This window comes from Papio anubis, chromosome 3, assembly GCF_008728515.1.
Source record: "Papio anubis isolate 15944 chromosome 3, Panubis1.0, whole genome shotgun sequence".
Taxonomy (NCBI): domain Eukaryota; kingdom Metazoa; phylum Chordata; class Mammalia; order Primates; family Cercopithecidae; genus Papio; species Papio anubis.
In genome coordinates this window covers 77,401,935-77,420,697 of record NC_044978.1, presented here as the reverse complement: position 1 = coordinate 77,420,697, position 18,763 = coordinate 77,401,935, and the positions used below count along the sequence as shown (strand labels likewise).

The window sequence follows — 18,763 nt, the reverse complement described above, 5'->3', positions numbered from 1 at the left end:
GATACATTTTGAAAAGCAGTAATGAAAAGACTCTTAGATTATTTCAAAATCCAATAAATGAAGAAAAGTAAATCTTATATTAGTAAAGACTTTTTTGCTGATCGGACACAAAATGCTGACAAAAAAAATAACTACAAATCTCACAATTAGCCTTTACAATAAGGACATAGTAAAGAAAAAACTGGTTAATGCAAGGAGTATTTAATATTAATTATTGCATAAATGGCCTTCAAAAGCCATGAAATCTTATAGCCCAAACATGAAAGTTGATAGTTTTGCCAAATTTGAAAATAAGACTAAAAATTTATTTGACATTACTAAAATGAATTATGAAGCTAACAGTTTTCAGATCTGTCAACAAAAATAAGATTGCCAATAAAAAGATTGAATTATCTTTCTATTGTCATATGAGAAGATAATCAAATCATTGTCATATGAGAAGATAATCAAATAGTACACAGGATGTTTTTTATGAAAAAATTAGAATACCGTATGAATGTGTAAGAAGCAGTTAATTAAAATACTACCCCTTTAAATGGATTTTTAAATATTTTTTAGGTATTTTGGCTTTTTCACATTTTTACTTCTTTGTGATTACTTATTCTAATTCTCACGTCTGAGCCTATATTTTTATTTTTATTTTTATTTTTTTATTTTTTATTTTTTTTTGTTACTTAGTTTTTATTTCATAATCATAAACTTAACTCTGCAATCCAGCTAGGCATGGGAGAGAACAAGGAAAACATGGAACCCAAAGGGAACTGCAGCGAGAGCACAAAGATTCTAGGATACTGCGAGCAAATGGGGTGGAGGGGTGCTCTCCTGAGCTACAGAAGGAATGGTCTGGTGGTTAAGATAAAACACAAGTCAAACTTATTCGAGTTGTCCACAGTCAGCAATGGTGATCTTCTTGCTGGTCTTGCCATTCCTGGACCCAAAGCGCTCCATGGCCTCCACAATATTCATGCCTTCTTTCACTTTGCCAAAGACCACATGCTTGCCATCCAACCACTCAGTCTTGGCAGTGCAGATGAAAAACTGGGAACCATTTGTGTTGGGTCCAGCATTTGCCATGGACAAGATTCCAGGACCTGTATGCTTTAGGATGAAGTTCTCATCTTCAAATTTCTCCCCATAGATGGACTTGCCACCAGTGCCATTATGGCGTGTAAAGTCACCACCCTGACACATAAACCCTGGAATAATTCTGTGAAAGCAGGAACCCTTATAACCAAATCCTTTCTCTCCAGTGCTCAGAGCACGAAAATTTTCTGCTGTCTTTGGAACCTTGTCTGCAAACAGCTCGAAGGAGACGCGGCCCAAAGGCTCGCCGTCGACGCAATGTCGAAGAACACGGTAGGGTTGACCATGGCTAGTAGTACAGGACTTTCCTCGGCGGCAGCGTCTGCAAAGCCTATATTTTTATTTTTAATGTTATATTATTTTTGATAAGGACAGTCCCTACAATTGTATGAATAGGTTTCACACGGCATAAAATCTAGATTCATACACAGAGCCTTCTGGACTTGAAATTATAGGAGCTGGATTTAACTATCTGTTCAGTAATTTTCAAGAGAGATAACATTACGTTATAATAAAAATAACTATAATATTGTGAAAATAAATAAAACACACATACTATAGTGTATTAAAATGTATAAAGCTTTATAATATAAAGATGTTATTTTTACTATTGTGCAACTGAATTTCTTTCTAAAATGATGATTGGACAGGACATGAAACTGCATCTATAATAAGAGACGAGCAAGAAAAGTTGGCTTAAATCACATGATTTAACTAAAGCATATGGAAGAGCTTCCCAAAAGTGAAAACTTCAAAATGTGGCCATGAATTAATATAGGAAGTTACGAAGCTATAATATAATCTTTGAAGACTCAAACTAAATTATTTAAATTCTTCATGATCTAAATGGGTTTGAAGTTTCACTAAAAAAGGTGACATTTTAGGGCTATTTATTTACTTTTTACTAAAAAAATAACACAGGGCCATGTTGGGAAATTACAAAACAATAAAAGACAAAATCCCTATCATCTATAAGCTAGTGATTTTAACTTATATCGTGAGAAGACATACATAGTAACTCTTGACATATAAATGAAATAACACCTCATGATGTCACAGTGCAAAATACAAGTCCTATGAACTTTCGTATTATAGTCACTTCCACCGCCGGCATTTGTATCACAATTTCCCACATGTCACCTCCTTCGTGGCTTGTTTAGTCCAATGCTATTTTTTTATTTTAGCATCTTCATCTGCTTTTCATCACCAACATGTTTTAACTTCTGGCTTTGTGCCATTTGTCATGAAATTCTCACCTTGTGTGTATTTACTAAGGGGAGAAAGATTTGATAGCCTCCACTAATATATAATTTAGTTTAATATTTGTACTTGTTGTCAAATAACCCGGTAACTGTTTTATGTCATCTCATGTATGCATACTCACTTCCTAACTGAACTGGAAACTTATTTCATATATAGTGTATTTATGTGTACTTCATATATAGTATACATATTTTATACGAGCCATAAGATGGTATTAGATTCAACTACAATTAATAGTAGAATCCAGATTCACAACGGCCAGACCAAAAAAGAAGTTTGTTTCTCACATATATGAATTCCAGGGAGAGAGGCCATGGTGCAGTGGCTCTGCCCCACAAAGTCTCTAGGGAGCCATCTCCTCTGGCTACTGCATTACCAACTCCAGTGGGGCACTATTCATAGAGGCCATGGAGATTGTTGCCCACTGGAATTGCACAACAGTGCAGCCCTCTGGGGTTCCTCCAGCCACCGCTCCAACACCCTTGGGTGTGGCCTCATGCTTATGGTCCAAGAGAGTCTGCACATGTGCTTCAGACAGCAAAATGAGAAAAGAAAATAAGAGGACAGAGTGGAGGTCCATTTATCTCTTCGCAAAATTTCCTAGAAAGTGCCATAGAACATGTTGCTTGCAGCCCATTACACAGCGCATTTGACATCCACAAGCTCATATCTCCCTGGAAGAAAAGCCAGGAATTGCATTCCATGTTCCATCAAGCCATAGGTCAATACAGGAAGAAAGAAATTATAGAAAATAGGGAAATAAAAATGAAGTGAAGCTGCTATTGTGAGAAAGGCAACAAAGCAGATTTAAAAATTGGGGGAAGATTTATCCTATTTTGCTTTGATTATGAATCAATAAAAGGAGGCTTATTGAAAATAAAAATTTTGTGCAAAATAGACAATTATGCAATAAAATACATGTTCACATAAATTCATAAAAAAATTTAAAAGACATTCTGATTTTTTGAAGTAATGTAACAGTACATTTGCATACTAGATGATTCTGAGGAATAATGCATGTTTTTTAAATTTTTAAAACATCAATTACATTATTTTGTGCCCTACTCACTCAATACATTTTTCACTGAAAAATGAAAATTTTTTTATTGAATGAAATAATTTCCAAAAAATATGCCGGAGAATCTCAGATTTTCCATCTTAAGGGCTGGTGTGCAAAACCCCCTCTCCATCTTCCTCATTAACTGGCATAAACATTACCTTATTGAAATGACATACCCAGAAGGACATAAAACAATATGTGGCCAGAGATGTCTGGAACTTATCCTTGAACTACAGCACTTCAATATAAATGGTCTCTGCAAGTCTAAATCCTTTATGGGAAAAGGAGAACAAAGAATATGAATAAGATTTTTTTTGACTTTGAGAAATATTTGATTCTCTCCTCAATTCTCTGAGAAAGGAGTTAAACCTAAAATTACAACTAGAAAGGAATTTCAGTGACCTTTTACCAGCAAGTGGCCCCACATGCACCTGTGAGACACCTTTACTGGAATTGCAGACAAAACTGGGATATGTTTATTGCAACTTAGAACAGATGGAACCAGTATAGGCAAAAAGTAATTTCTTATATAAGTCAATGAATTTAAACCTGTCTGATGTCGTCCAAGGGTAATTTGGAATGGATTCAGATAGCTCCAAACCACAGTATTTGGGCTTTAGCATGATCTTGTCTGGTAATGATTTAAATTTGATAACAAGCCAGAGTTCCAACATTTTTACCCCCTTTCCCAAAATTGATGTAGAGAGCTATGAATTTATCATGCACCAAAATCATTTTTATATTGCTATCCTACCATTTTACGGATAGATCATATTTTCAAGAAAAAGAAAAACTAATTTTCTGTTCATATTTTCCATTTGTAAAACCCATAACAAATATTTAACTTTCTGATGGTTAACTCTATACAAGCTTGTTTCAGTTAGTAGACAGAAATGTGACTCTATCTGTGGCTCACAAAAGCCCCATGCGTGGCACAACACAATTTTGAAAAGAGACAGATGGAAAGAGTTTATTCTCAATGTGAAAAGCTATAATTTATTTCTTGGTAAATAAATAAATTAAAGACCATTCACATTTGGATTTGACCAGAAACAAATGTGAAGAGCCCCCTCTAGTATACAATGGTAGCTTCAGCATCTTTTTATGTAAATAAAACTTGAGCCAGCCATTGACATTGGTGTTTGTTGAATAATCAACAGTGGAAGGGCTTGATTCCTTCTACTAGGCATTGAGAGCCTGTGACAATAAGCAAATATACTAGGTCGATGTGTCATGGCTCTGACAGAATAGTTAATATGACTTTCACATTGATAGGAATAGGAAATTATAGACTTTTTATTCTGAATGACATCATATTACATGAAAAAGGGATGTAGGGATTGATGTATACAAGTCTTCTCAACTTAATTATGAGTAATTTTATTTTACCAATCCCCTTATACATTTTTCACATAACATGCTTTCAAATCTCCCCAACATTATGGTCATTTCTGAATAAATGAGACTATACGTCTTCTCTGAAGTATAATGTCCCAAACTGAGCATCATGATTTAAGCATGATCTGATTGTTGCAGAATAATGGGTCTAATAGTAACCTACTGAGCTTTGTGTGAATTTTTTCTTTTAGATTAAAGCAAGTGTCACGGCAACTACTTATAGAACATTAACAATCATCATCATCTAAAGGGAAGAAACACAATTCTGCAAACTCACCAGTTCATGAGCTCCACCTGAGATAGGAATGATGTCTGATTCAACTGCTTTCTTAGCACCTACATTCTTCCTGGGAGACGGTCAGTGCTCAATAAATGTTTGCTGATGAATTCTACTACAGGGTAATGTATTTGGACCAAACACATTATCAGAACTATCCAGAAAGGAATTGTATTACTCAGTAAGAGGGTGATCTGTGGAGAAACTGTCTTTCTGGAACAGTAGTGAGCAGAAGGCTGATAAATTGTTCAAAACACCTGTGCACAGATTTTTCACCTTCCAAAATGAGTATGTGGCCTTGCTCACACTGGTGCAAGAATCAGGACAATCCTGTTTGTAAGCATTCCCTTAAATAGACCCACCTGGATTTTTGGTTGCAGGCACTCCAACTGGTGAGTATAAAGAGCCAAACACGGAGCACCTGAGATCGGACAGTTATAAGTCACGGTCATTGTTGTGTTAGTTAAGGGAAGCTCAGCTGAGATGAGTTCCTACCTTGTATGAACTTGTTACTGCCAATAAGAATTTACATATTTACCTCAATGACTTGGGAACTCCTTTACCCTCATACTTTCTGTGTATATGTGTATATGTGCATGTCTCTATCCCTTCCCGGTCACCTGGAACTCACCATGATTCTTGCAGCTATAAATTTTAAAACCTGCCACATTAATAGCTATCAACATTCTCTGCAAGTAAGTACAGGAGTCTTAAGTAAAGTTCAAAAACAGAAATTGTAATAGTTTCTTATTAAGAAACATTTAAGGAGATACAGATAGAAAAAAAAAAGTTTAAATGTAAATAATGAGAACTAAAATATGAGTCAAATAAGGAAATCAGGATTTGTAGTTGTGCTGACAAAATGCTACAAAAGGCCAAAATGTATTTTGGTATATATAAGGATTAAATTCTAACAATTTTCAAGATAGATCTAGAGATAGATACACAGACATTTGCATTCCAAAATATGATTAAGCGCACAGGGTTTCAGGACCACATATACAAGTAGAGGCTGGGGTTTTCATGAATAACTGAGGGTAAGAGCCAACACTAGAGATCTTGCACCAGGCAAGAAGCCAGAACTTGCAAGCCAGAGTCTATCCACAAATCTAGGGACCAGAATGAGCAGTCTCTTCCATGAAATGGTAACTAGAGTAAGTGAATTAGAAAAAAAAAATAAATCTGTACACTGGCATGGAGATGTACCACAGATGTAGGCCACATACTATGGGCCATGAGTTAAAAAAAAAAAAAAAGATTGCCCTGCACAGAAAGCAAAGAACACAAGTACACACTTATCCATAAGGTAAAGAAACCCAATAAACCCCTTATCATGAAGAAAAACAAAATAACTGGTCAAGAATCAATTAAACCTGTATGGATATGACAGAAATAAACTTGAGGGGAAAACTGCTGCCTCTACAACTTAGGTCATGCACAGGACTCCCACAGGTTGGCAATTTCCACTGAAGAATATACAATTAAAGTTTTTAATAGCAAGAGGCAGAAATATACCATGAGACAGTCAATACATTCAAAAACCAAGAAATCTTACACCCAGAATAGTAGGGCAATCTAAAAATTACTTTAAAAATAAGTGTCAATAAAATGTTTAAATGAATAAACAAAGTAACAAAATCAGGAGGAAGATTGAGTTTATACATTGTTCAATTAAATGCATATGTAGATACAGTAATATACAATACTTTATACAGTGTATATTTATAATATGCATTATATATACTATATAGTATATATACACACTATATGTATTATACATATACACATAATATACACACACACACACATACACACACACACACATACACACAGAGAGAGACTGTTTAAACTTCCAAATCACAGACATGAAGTGGAGGAGACCAATTCAGAGAAAGAGAGATAAAAACAATAAAACAACAATAACAAATAAAAATCCAGGAAAAACACAGTATAAGGTAATAGAATTATAATCAAACACATTAGCAATTAGAATATATGAAAATCAATTAAACATTAAAGTCAAAATTCTGATACTGGATTACCTACAACATCACTATATTTACCAAAGACAAGTTTTTAACACAATGAGACAGAAATGTTAACATAAAATGATGGAGAATAAGACCAGGCAAATATTTACCAAAACAATGCTTTGATAGAAATAAAAGACAAAAAAATATGAATAGGGATAAAACACAATCTTATTCATTCATAAAGGAAACAATGGTATAAAAAGACAATCATAAGTATGAATATTTCTTAAAGTCTCAAACATCAAGGCCAAAACCAGACAAAAATAGCAAGAAGAAAATAAAAAATCTGTAACACCTTGGATTTCCACACACTTCTTTCTGAAAATACATAGAATATTAGTAGGGATGTAGGTTAAAACAACACAATTAACAATCTTGATTTAACAGATATATGTAGAACCATTACCTAACAAATAGAGAACATGCATTTTTAAATATATATATGAATGATTTTCAAAATTGATCCTGTAGCAATCAATAAAGGAAGCTTAATGTTTTATCAGTGGGAAAAACTCCCCAGGAAAGCCACTGGGGAGTTTTAACTTAGAAGTGCTATGATCCTCTCAATTTTAAGGATCATCATGACTGCAGTATCGAAAAGAAGTACAAGGACTAAAGATGACACAGGAAGTCCAGATTTCTTAATAAACGAATGGTAGGTTGAAGAAGACAGAAACAAAATTAGTGCAATGAAATAGTGGAAAAACTAATCATGAATGAAATACCTCATAGAAATTACATAGAAACATACATAACATAGAAACACAAGTGCTATGTAGAACAAAATGGTAGTCTTCTCTAGAGTAAATGCAAGAGCAGGGATACAAAGTATGGAAGTTTTCTGAAGTATTTTCTAGTTTAGGGGAAAAAAATGTTAAGGGTTGGAATAAAGCCAAGAAGCTACACCGGTGTGGCAGCCCTACTGAATCAATTGCCTGGTAGTTTCACCGTTCTCTCATGGTCTTTGAAATTAATTATGATATTGGGCTCATTGGGGTCTTCCATATCACAATGGCTTCAAAAGAAAAAAAATGACCCGGTGTTTACGTACTGACATTGGGTTAATTTATCAAAAAGGTCACTTAACAAGGTAATTTATCATCTTTTACCATATATAATACTGACCATTCTAAGTTATCCAAAGAAAACAGTGAAATCTTCCACTTTCTAGATAAAAACTTGAATGGATACGGAATTAGCGAAAGGAGGGTCAGTAAGAGAGAAAATACCTTTTGTTTAACTGCTGAGCTTTATATGAAGGGTTAGAACAGAATTTTCTGAAGATTGGCCACTTAAAGGACTTAGACCTATTTAATGACATCGAATTTTGAAACCTCTTTCCCTTCTCAAAAGAAGTGGTCATAAGTGGTAGAGTGTTAGCTAAGCTTAAAATCACTTAGATTTACAACACAATTCTTAAAATTATAAATCAGTAAAGAAAAAATTTTAAGTTGACAAATAACTGTATATATATGTATACATATTTATTTAAAAATTTAACCACATTCTTTGTTTGCTTCTTCTTTGTCCCCCACAGAGGAATATACACACATACTTACACTACACATTTAAAAGTTTTCTGACTCTAAAGGTATTTTTCCCACAATTTACATAAAGTTTCCCTGTTATCCATTGGATATTTCACAACTTTTCTGGTGGAGGCTGTAAAAAATATAATTTCTTCCATTATGTAGTCATTTGATATAATTTAGAATTGTTGATTTTTCTCTTAACTATCCTATGTCATAGCATCATGATGGTAAAACACCACCATCAAACTAAAAATTATATACACTCCTTAAATACTTATAAACTAGAAAATATATCATAGGAAAAATGTGACCACTAAATCATTTGTTGAATAACATGCCTATAAAAAGAAAATAATTTAGATTTAAGCTGATAGTTACATAAAGAAATATTTGGATGTCCTTTGAGATTATTCATTTCAACAAAGTCTGTCATGCCCAATAAGTACCAAATGACAGTGTGGGAACATGTGAAGCTGAAATTGGACTGTTAGAGAAATCTGAGCAGAAATATGGAAAATCAGAATATGCAATGTGCAACCCCCAGCTAAGTCATAGAATATCATTTTCATTATCTGTCACCTGATAGCTTCTTTTCAGATAATCTACTCCTAAACTGTGTTTAAAGTATCTCATAAACTTAAATGATGTTAAGGGCAAATGTTTATATTATTCATAAAAGCACTAAATTTGTAAAAATGAGACTCAAAATAACTTACATAATTTTAATACAAATCATTTAAAATTGAATTTTGCTTAGAGTTTTCTAAAAAGGAATAATGAAAAACTGTATTTTTTTAATTTTTAATTTTTTTTGAGACAGAGTCCACTCTGTTGCCCAGGCTGGAGTGCAGTAGTGTGATCTTGGTTCACTGCAATCTCTGCCTGCCAGGTTCAAGTGATTCTCGTGCCTCAGTCTCCTGAGTGGCAGGAACTACAGGTGTCCACCACCACACCTGGCTAATTTTTTGTATTTTTAGTAGAGACAGGCTTTCACCATGTTGGTCGGCCTGGTCTCAAACTCCTGACCTCAAATGATTTGCCAACCTCAGCCTCCCAAAGTGCAGGGATTACAGGTGTGAGCCACCACACCTGGCCAAAAACTGTATTTAATAAAATATTTTATCACTCTTTTACGTTTGTATACCAAAATAATGCCAGAATTATGTTTAAACAAATGTATTTATATTCATATATTTATGGCTTTACCAGTACAAGGCATTAGGTTAAGGCTGTGCAGCAATAGAAGGATGAATAAAATTACCATTTCTTTCCTTAAAAACGTCATAACAAATAGGGAAGCTGTACGTACAAGTAAACACCACAACATAAAGACTTAAATCTGCCGCAGATGAGGTTGATGATGTTACAGGGGTCATTTTTCACTCAGTCATTCAACAGTAATAAAGGATTGCCTCTTCCGTCCCTGCCACTCTTCTGGGTATAATGGATAGAGAGAACAAGACTAACAATGAAAGAATAAGTAACTTCACAGGATTATTTCAAATTATAAGTACAATCAATAATTTCAAAAAGAGTGCTACTAACATATAGAACTAGAGAGTAGTGTAGTGTCCTCTTACGGAGAGCTATGGAACTGGTGGATAATTAAGAGCTACCACCTTCTGTGTGAGCAGAAATTGTTTTGGTTTACATTTAATAGGGATCAGCCATTCAAAGCCTCTTTCTTCCATCTAATCACATTTATGGCATTGTTATAATATAAACTAAGATGCTTCTCCTAAAGTATATCATGCAATTATTTTACAGCAAGGAGTTTAGCTTTAGTTATAGATGATCATTTCTGCTTTCTTCTTTTCCTGATCCCTCATAAAATATTGTTCAAGTATCTTCCCTAATATCTAGATTCTGTAACTTTCTAGATTGTTACAGATTGTTCTGATCTAGATTCATCAACTTTCCTTGATGCTAAAAAAGGTCCGTTTGCTTCTGTCCAGAGCATGTGCATATATCATGTTCACATTTAATATATTTAAAATAAATGACCTCTGAGGAATGGAGGACTGTGCAACTTGAATATCTCCAAGGACAAGGCTAAATACTAACTTCTTTGGCAGCAGTTCTGTCCTCAGGCAGACATATCTATGAGCTTTGCAGAAGCTCTTGCCTCCTAGGACTCATGAAAAGGCAATGGAAATTATGGCTCTTATTCCTGCACAATTATGTCACATATAGAAAATACCAGGGAAGCTTCTATTATTAGAAGTAATTGCACGTTCTAGAAAAGTTGCATTTACCATGTATGTTTTAACTCAACATATGCCCTGCTATTGCAATTCCAGACACGACTCATATGGCATTTCAGGCTTTGTTCAATTATTCTTCCCAACTAGTTAATAAGGTAAATAGAAAAATAATTATTATTCCTATTCTCTCCAGAAGAGTAAACCAAAACTCAGGCAGGGTAACACAAACAATCATGGATTAAGAACTCTAAACCAAGTTTTAAATTCTTAGTCCAGTGTTACTTTCACTATATCAGAAAGGCTGTGCAATGATCAATTTTATATACCAGAAAAATCCTTTCACTTACATGTCAACAGTACTTGTGCACAAAAATTAGACTATCTTTCCATATAGAACTAAATGATAAATGCATGGCAGAGAGATTTTTAAACAGTGAAAATAATGCTAAAATTTTCAAATTCATAGTCATGAACACTGTTTTCGAAGTAAAAGGAAAAAACTGTTTCTTGCAGTATTAAAATTTTACAAACCAAATTCTGTGTTTTCTAAGATTATTTTTACAATCTTGCTTAATAGTATTAAATTAAAACCCTTTTCTGTGTACTACATAGCATTTGTTTTGTTTTCATATAATATCTCCACAATAATTCTGATAATTAGGAAAGTATTATCTCTATTTTATGGGTAACTTGGCATAGAAAGATTAAGTGACTGACACATAGGCCAGTATTTTGCATTACACTGTAGTACATTTTTTGCCCTACTATATTTTGCACAAGATGAGATTTTTCTGGTAGTGTTGAGACTAGTACCTCATCACACTTAATGCAGAAAATCTGATCTACTCTTTGGACAAAAAGAATAAAGAGCAGCTATTGACAAAGGGAAGCAATCTCAGGAAATTTCAAAAGTAAAATAAACTTCCCCAATTGTTGAACTCCCTTGATCAGGTTATGTCTTCATATCAAAGGCTTTTATAATGTCTAATATCAATCTCTATCACCGAAGTTACTGGCATTGAAGAAGGGACTACTTCTTATTCACCTGTGTGAATCCCTAGGATTACATTAAATCTGGTAAATATAGGCACTCAATAAATTCTTGATGCTTAGTAAATTAATTATATTTTTTATTTTTAATATTTTTAGATAATAAAAATTCTTCAGTTAAAGACATTAATCTTCCTGGCCAATGTAGCCAGGATCGTTAATGTGGCTGCCTAAGGTAGATATATTACAGCTTTTTCTTTATATTATTATTTAATATTTTTAGAGATGGGAGTCTATGTTGGCCAGGCTGGTCTGGAACTCCTGGCCTCAAGTGATCCTCCCACCTCAGCTTCTCAAAGTGCTGGGATCATAGGCATAAGCCACTGTACCCAGCCCATAATCTTACCATTCTTAACCTTTATGTTTTCAAAACAATCTTAAAGATTATTTTTGCAAGGTGTTTATAATGATTTTTAAATATGGTTTTGTTATTTAAGACTTCTAGTCATTAAAATATCCCAAAACTCCTGTACTCCATTGAGACCATATTGATTCCTTAGATAATAGAAACTGTGTCTGTGATTGTATACGAGAAAAATAAGTGACAATTGACCAACTATCCAATTGGGATGGAGGAAGAAAGAGCATGTAGCCGTAAGCTTTCATCAACTACTCTTTCCTTTCAGTTGCTGAGGTATCAGATGCGCTTCCATTCATAATCACTGAGTGACTTTTCAACTTCAAATACCATAAAGATGGCCAGTGAAGAGGTCTAGATCTAATCATTTTCCCTCTAAAAACAGCTTTGTAAGATGAATGTGAAAGCAAAAGAAATTTGATCCTCCACTGATCCCACTTGGATTTAAATTAAGATACACTATGTGTTAAAAGTCACTCTTACAGCTTAAAGACAAATGCATCTGTGGTTTGCTTCCCAGGGCTTTCTTGTAATCTGCCACTGACAGTGAAGCCAACATTGTAAGAGCGGTGTGACAGTGACAATTTACCAATGACTGAGACAGGTTTTGAACAATTGCTGAAAGTCTATGGCAGGATTTTCTCAGAATGACAGTCGCATTGAAATATCTGCAACACGAACTTTCCCAGTCTAAGTCCTGCAGTGACTGTGTCATCTGTACAGTTCTTTGAAGGATCTAGGAGGAGATGCTCACCAACTCATGGATGATCTAGTGAGGCAGTAAGTGCTGGGACAAGGACATTTTTAGCACGCTAGCAGAACTCAGTGCATATCCATCAACATATCTGAGACAGATTGACACGGACAACCTTGTCCTCCTTAGGCAGTTATACAGTTTTATGAAATCTGTATGCAATCTTTATAGAAAATACACATGTGATTTTGCTGAAAACCAGGATAATATTAGTCAAGTAAGCCCCCTCATCAGTTTTCCATAGAATCCAAAGACTTAAAGGACTTGAAAAATAATAGTGCTACTGCTGACATGTGGTTGCTGTATGTTTTATGTACTGTTTTTAACAATAATAATTGAATGTGAATTGCATGCTGATTTTTTTAATAGAATCATACCTTCTAAGTTCAAGGTTGAAAGAGAAAGATCTAAAACCTGTGTGAGGTATTCGCTCCACAGATAATTGGGTAAAGAAAGAAGGCAGATCAAAGAAAATGTTTTGAATGATTTAATATACCAAAACAAATAATAATTTAAATTACCTAATTCTAGAACTATATCCTCTTGTACATGTAAGAATGGTAATAAAGATTATAAAAATGATTTAGAAAAAATAATTTCCAAAGTGTTGAGATGATAATCCCAATTATGTCAGTTATCTCAAGGTGATGACAGATGAATTTATAGAGGAGTTAATAGGACATGAAATATGTCATCAATTAAACCTTTTTAGCTACCTTCTGTGATTTATATCATTTTTAGAGTTTAACATTTCAATGAAAGCATAGTCCAATAAACAGAGCAGTACTGGGAAATTCTAGGCAGTAATTTGGAGAAAATAATAGAGCAGCAAAGCACACAGAGAATCAACCAGCTATCCATCACCTTGTTTGACTAACCGTTTGCTTCTCTCTGCAAATGCTAATCTACTTGAGAACCACCCTTTCCTTCAGATGCTAGAAGTCAGTTCACGTATAGCTTTAATTTAACGTTTCCATGTGTTCCCAAGGTCTTGTGTTTCCTCTTTTGAACAGAAACCTAGATAGACAGACTGGCAGACACACCCTTTCCACAGGGTTGGAACGAAATTTAAAGCAGTGATTACCAGATGAAACTTGACTTTCCTTCAGTGTTTGGTGAAATGAGAAAAAAGAAAAAAAGGACAACATAGTGAATTTTAAATAAAATCAAATGTATTTTTTTTTTTTTGTAATTTGTACTTTTTTCACTTTTAAAATATCCTTTATAAGGTGGGAACAATAGACACTGGGGATTCCATAAAGGGGGAGGGATTGTAGGGGGCAAAGGTTGAATCTGTTGTATATTGTGTTCACTATTTGGGTGACAGGTTGAATGGAAGCCCAAACCTCAACATCACACAATATATCCATGTAACCATCCTGCCTATGTACCCCCTAAAATAAAATAAAAATTGAAATTAACATAAAAAATGTGCTTTATACAAATAAAAGAGGCTAGTTAAAAAAAGTAACCATTTGATTTTTTATCTTGACAAAATGAAAATTTTGAAGCTATGCTGCCTGTCTTCCCAGTTTTATTTTTACTGATCTCAGAAAGCTAAAAGTCTTGGGGAAAAAAAAAAAACTGGTTTAAAGTTTCACATGGAAATAAATATGTCGCCTGTGGAAAAGTATAGTTAATTCAGATTATTATTTTAGTAAATACAAAATTTTTTCTGTCATCCTATATATCCTTCAGTAGTATATAAGCCCTAAAGTGTGTTTTTTTGTGAGCTTCTAACTTTGTGTATCCATATACGTTTTTGTCTCTGTTTCCATTTTTTTCTCCCTGTGACTCTTCTAAGCATCTGCCCATATTTTCATAAACTATCATTAAAACAGCTCTGTCCAAACATCTGAATCTGGGATTTTCTTGCTCAGTATAGCTAAATGTAAATGACAAAAGAAGGCAAACATTTTAAATCAAATGCCCTCTAAATCAAGTTCTTGATCACTTACTACTCTGTAAATAGAGCTGGAGTCTAAATTTGAACTTAGAGAACAAACTGCATTCAGGGATGGGAAAGGGGGTTACCTGCACCATAAAGCAGGGACTTCTAAGTGTCTGGACCACTATCCACAGTAAGAAATTCATTTTACATTAGAGCTCGAAAGCACATTCACAGAAATACAACTAAACAGCCGCAGCTTAACAAACATCTTGTGAAACAATACTTACCCTTATTTAGTGCAATGCACTCTCACATTTTTTATTCTATCATTTTTAAGCTGACCACAGTTGTCATATTGATTTCATGACCCACTTATGTGTCATGGTTCACAACTTGAAAAATATTGCCATAAAGCATACATTATAAGGGTGCTATTGAATTACATAGCGGTATAAAGTTCAACAGAATTCTCTTAAATCAATATAAAATTAGAATCTTGGCCCTAACAAATAATTCTCTAGTGTGTTCCCATTGAATTCCTAAGGGAAATTATCAGATATTTTAAACTCACCTTTCCTGATGTCCCTTTCATCTGATCTGACTGGCTCTATCTCAACCTTCCTTGATTATTCTCTAGATAAATATCTTCTGAAGAGAGGAAGGGGAGAGAAAAGAGAAATAAAAGCTTTCTTTTTTTAAAGTAAACTCTGAGGATCCTAGTTTCAGCATTGATGATGATTCAGATACTGGCTTAAGATTCTCAATTATATAAATTTAGGAAAAAGTGTTCTTAAAAATTACTAAAAAAAGTAATCTTAAATTTCCTATTTCATGTTTATATAATAAATTTTCTGCAATGTTTTCCAATTTATTTTCAAATAGGTAATAAGAGGTAATTTTAAATCTGTTAAATATGTTGGTAATGTGTACATGGATATGTATTAATATGTGCATATGTACATGAACACCCCCCCACATATATATATATATAAAAAATACATTTACAGTGGCAGACACCAAGCTTTGGAATTCAAAAGCCCTGATTCTAACTTCTTAACCACTAATTTTTTTAATGAGATAATCACACCTGCCTCACAAACTGTTGTCAGGGGCAAATTAAAGTCAGCAAAAATCAAAGTGTTATTAAATTGTTAATTATTACTCTAAGTTTCAAGGAATTAGCTATGTAAGTTTTTTTCTGCAGGAGCAAAAATAAATAAATAAATAAAATTAGTCTTGCTGGCCATTTCAACTGGTTAACATGTATAATCCTAATCTTATAATTCACTTCATGCATGTGAGTAGGGAAAAGCAACCTCTTTAAAACAAGAAAATTGGCTGGACGGGGTGCCTAACGCCTGTAATCCCCACACTTTGGGAGGCCAACATAGGCAGATCGCTTGAGCCCAGGAATTCAAGACCAGCCTGGGCAACATGGCAATACTCCATCTCTACAAAAAATACAAAAAATTACCCAGGCATGGTGGCGCCTGCCTGGGGTCCCAGCTACTCGGGATGCTGAGTCTGGAGCATTGCTTGAGTCTGGCAGGTTGAGGCTTCAGCGAGCTGTGTTCTGCCACTCCACTCTAGCCTTGGTGAGAGAGCAAGAACCTGTTTCAAAAATAAATAAAAATAAAAAATAAAACAAGAAAATTACAGAGAAGAGACTAACACTATAGTCGAGGCTAGAAGGGATTCAAATTAATACTTATTTCCTAAAATCTTTAGATAATGAAACTTGACCATCAGTGATCGCTATTGAGACAATCTCCCATATCCTGAACGACTTAAAATTTCAGCTTCTGTGAGTTCTCTTAAAGTAATAACAAAATATAAATTTCAATCTGCAGACTGTGTTGTGTAGACTGTACAACACAGGGGCAAACCATGGTACCCAGGTCAGATCTAGCCCACCAAATGTTTACCTATGGCCTGCAGGCTAACAACGATTTTTATATTTCTAAATCATTGGAGAAAAACACTACAAGAAGAAAAAGATTTAGTGATAGTGAAAATTATATAAAATTCAAATTTCAGTTTCCACAAATAAAGCTTCATTCGAACACAACAAAAGTCATTCATTTATATATTGTCTATGACTACTTTCATGCTTTAACAGCAAAGTTTAGTAGTTGAAATAGACACTGTATGGTCCACAAAGCCTAACATAAAATATTTATTATCTTGTTCTTCACAGTTTGCCAACCATGGATTACAGAGCAAACAAAACAAAACCTCAAGGACAAAAATGTGAGTGATGCTTATTAGCACATTAATCTAATATAGTTATTTCAAAATACAGCAAAGATAATTTTTCACCATAATAACTATGTCTTATATTTGAGACAAAGAGTATATACCCTTGAACTACATAAACTTATTACTTTAAAACTATAGTAACATAATAAAGAGTATACTGTTTCTGAACTAAGATATGTTAGTGTGCTTCAAAATCTAGTAAAGAAAAAGAGTTTTTTATTCTCTAATAGTCATAGCACACACCTAGGTAATGAAATTAGTTAGATATTATTATTTTTATAGTGGAATGGATCCCGACTTAAAATAAAGTTCCAAGAACTATTTTCTACAGGCCTTCTATCCATCAATACAAGTGAAAAATCAGTATTCTCCAAACTCAAAGTTTAATTTAGATCAAGTAACCTTTTATTAAACTCCTAGGACGATTTCAGTTGAACATCAGCACTAGTGTTTGAAGGAATGAGAGGATTGTATTTATGTATTAATCAGCACTAATTAAATAGAGACTAACAGATAATAGCTTCTTATTATTTGCCCACAAGTACTTGAGCCAAACAGTGAAATCAACAGCTAAAGAGTTTAAGTGGACCTATGAATCAAAATAAAACATGGAAAGAGCAAATTCAGAATTTGCTACTTCTAAATCTCCAGTACTTCTCAACCACATAATGAATCATCATGAAATCTTGACTTAATTTTCAAAACAGGCAAGAGGAAATTGTTCACCAATCTGAAGCAGGTGAAAGGATTAAAATATTTCATAAATTAAAACACATAATGTTTGACTTTCTTAGTCTTGATCGCTGTTCTCTGGCCTGGAGGGTACACCCACACCTCTCCCACCCTACAACACAATATAGGTGTGTGACAAAAAAAAAAAATTATAAAGATCCTATTTCTATTTCTTGCTAACTTTTAATCATGTACATCAATATAATAATAAAGTACCTGCAATGAAAGAGTATCATGAAAATATTTTACTTACAAGTAACAAAATAATTGAAAACGACTGGTCTAAATTACTTTGGTTTAATCTTGAAGTATAATCAGTTGCAATAGTCTAAATAATTTTGATATAAGCTATAATGACAGGTCAATTGAAAATGGTTGGTTTCTCTCACATCCGGTTGTAGTCTCTAAAATGGTTGTACGCTAGAAAGAAGCAGAACACCTTGAAGAAAGAGCTGATTCCAGCTCTGAAGTGGAAAATGTATAGGATGAGACTGGTAGAAGACCAGAAAGCTATCAAAAATAATTGAGGACATGTCCAAAGAACTCAGGTGACCAAAGAGGATCCCACTGGCCAAAAATAGGACAATATGAGTATCCATAATTATAGTAACTGCAATAGATTGCCTGTTTAAATTCATATGCATTGGTTGCTTTCGGAGAATGCTAGGGAACTAACTCATTTTGAAAACTGCTGAATTTTTAAAAATCAAGCATTTATCTTATATTTTAAAATGTTCAGGGTAGATGTAGGGAAAATAAAGGATAGATGACATTTTGTGCTTGAAGTAAAAAAAAAAAGGGCATTTTATTTCTTCTAAGTGATGGTATAAATAACTTTTACTCTAGTTCTCAGTATGAAAATACTCAAC

General features: G+C 33.9%; 1 pseudogene across 1 annotated transcript; it reads right to left on the bottom strand.

Annotated features, from left to right (window-relative positions):
* Positions 1–660: 660 nt before the first annotated feature.
* LOC101002802 lies at positions 661–1,385 on the bottom strand (annotated as a pseudogene). Its single transcript, XR_004182705.1, has one exon. The product of XR_004182705.1 is annotated as a peptidyl-prolyl cis-trans isomerase A pseudogene (transcript).
* Between the last annotated feature and the right edge of the window lie 17,378 nt (positions 1,386–18,763).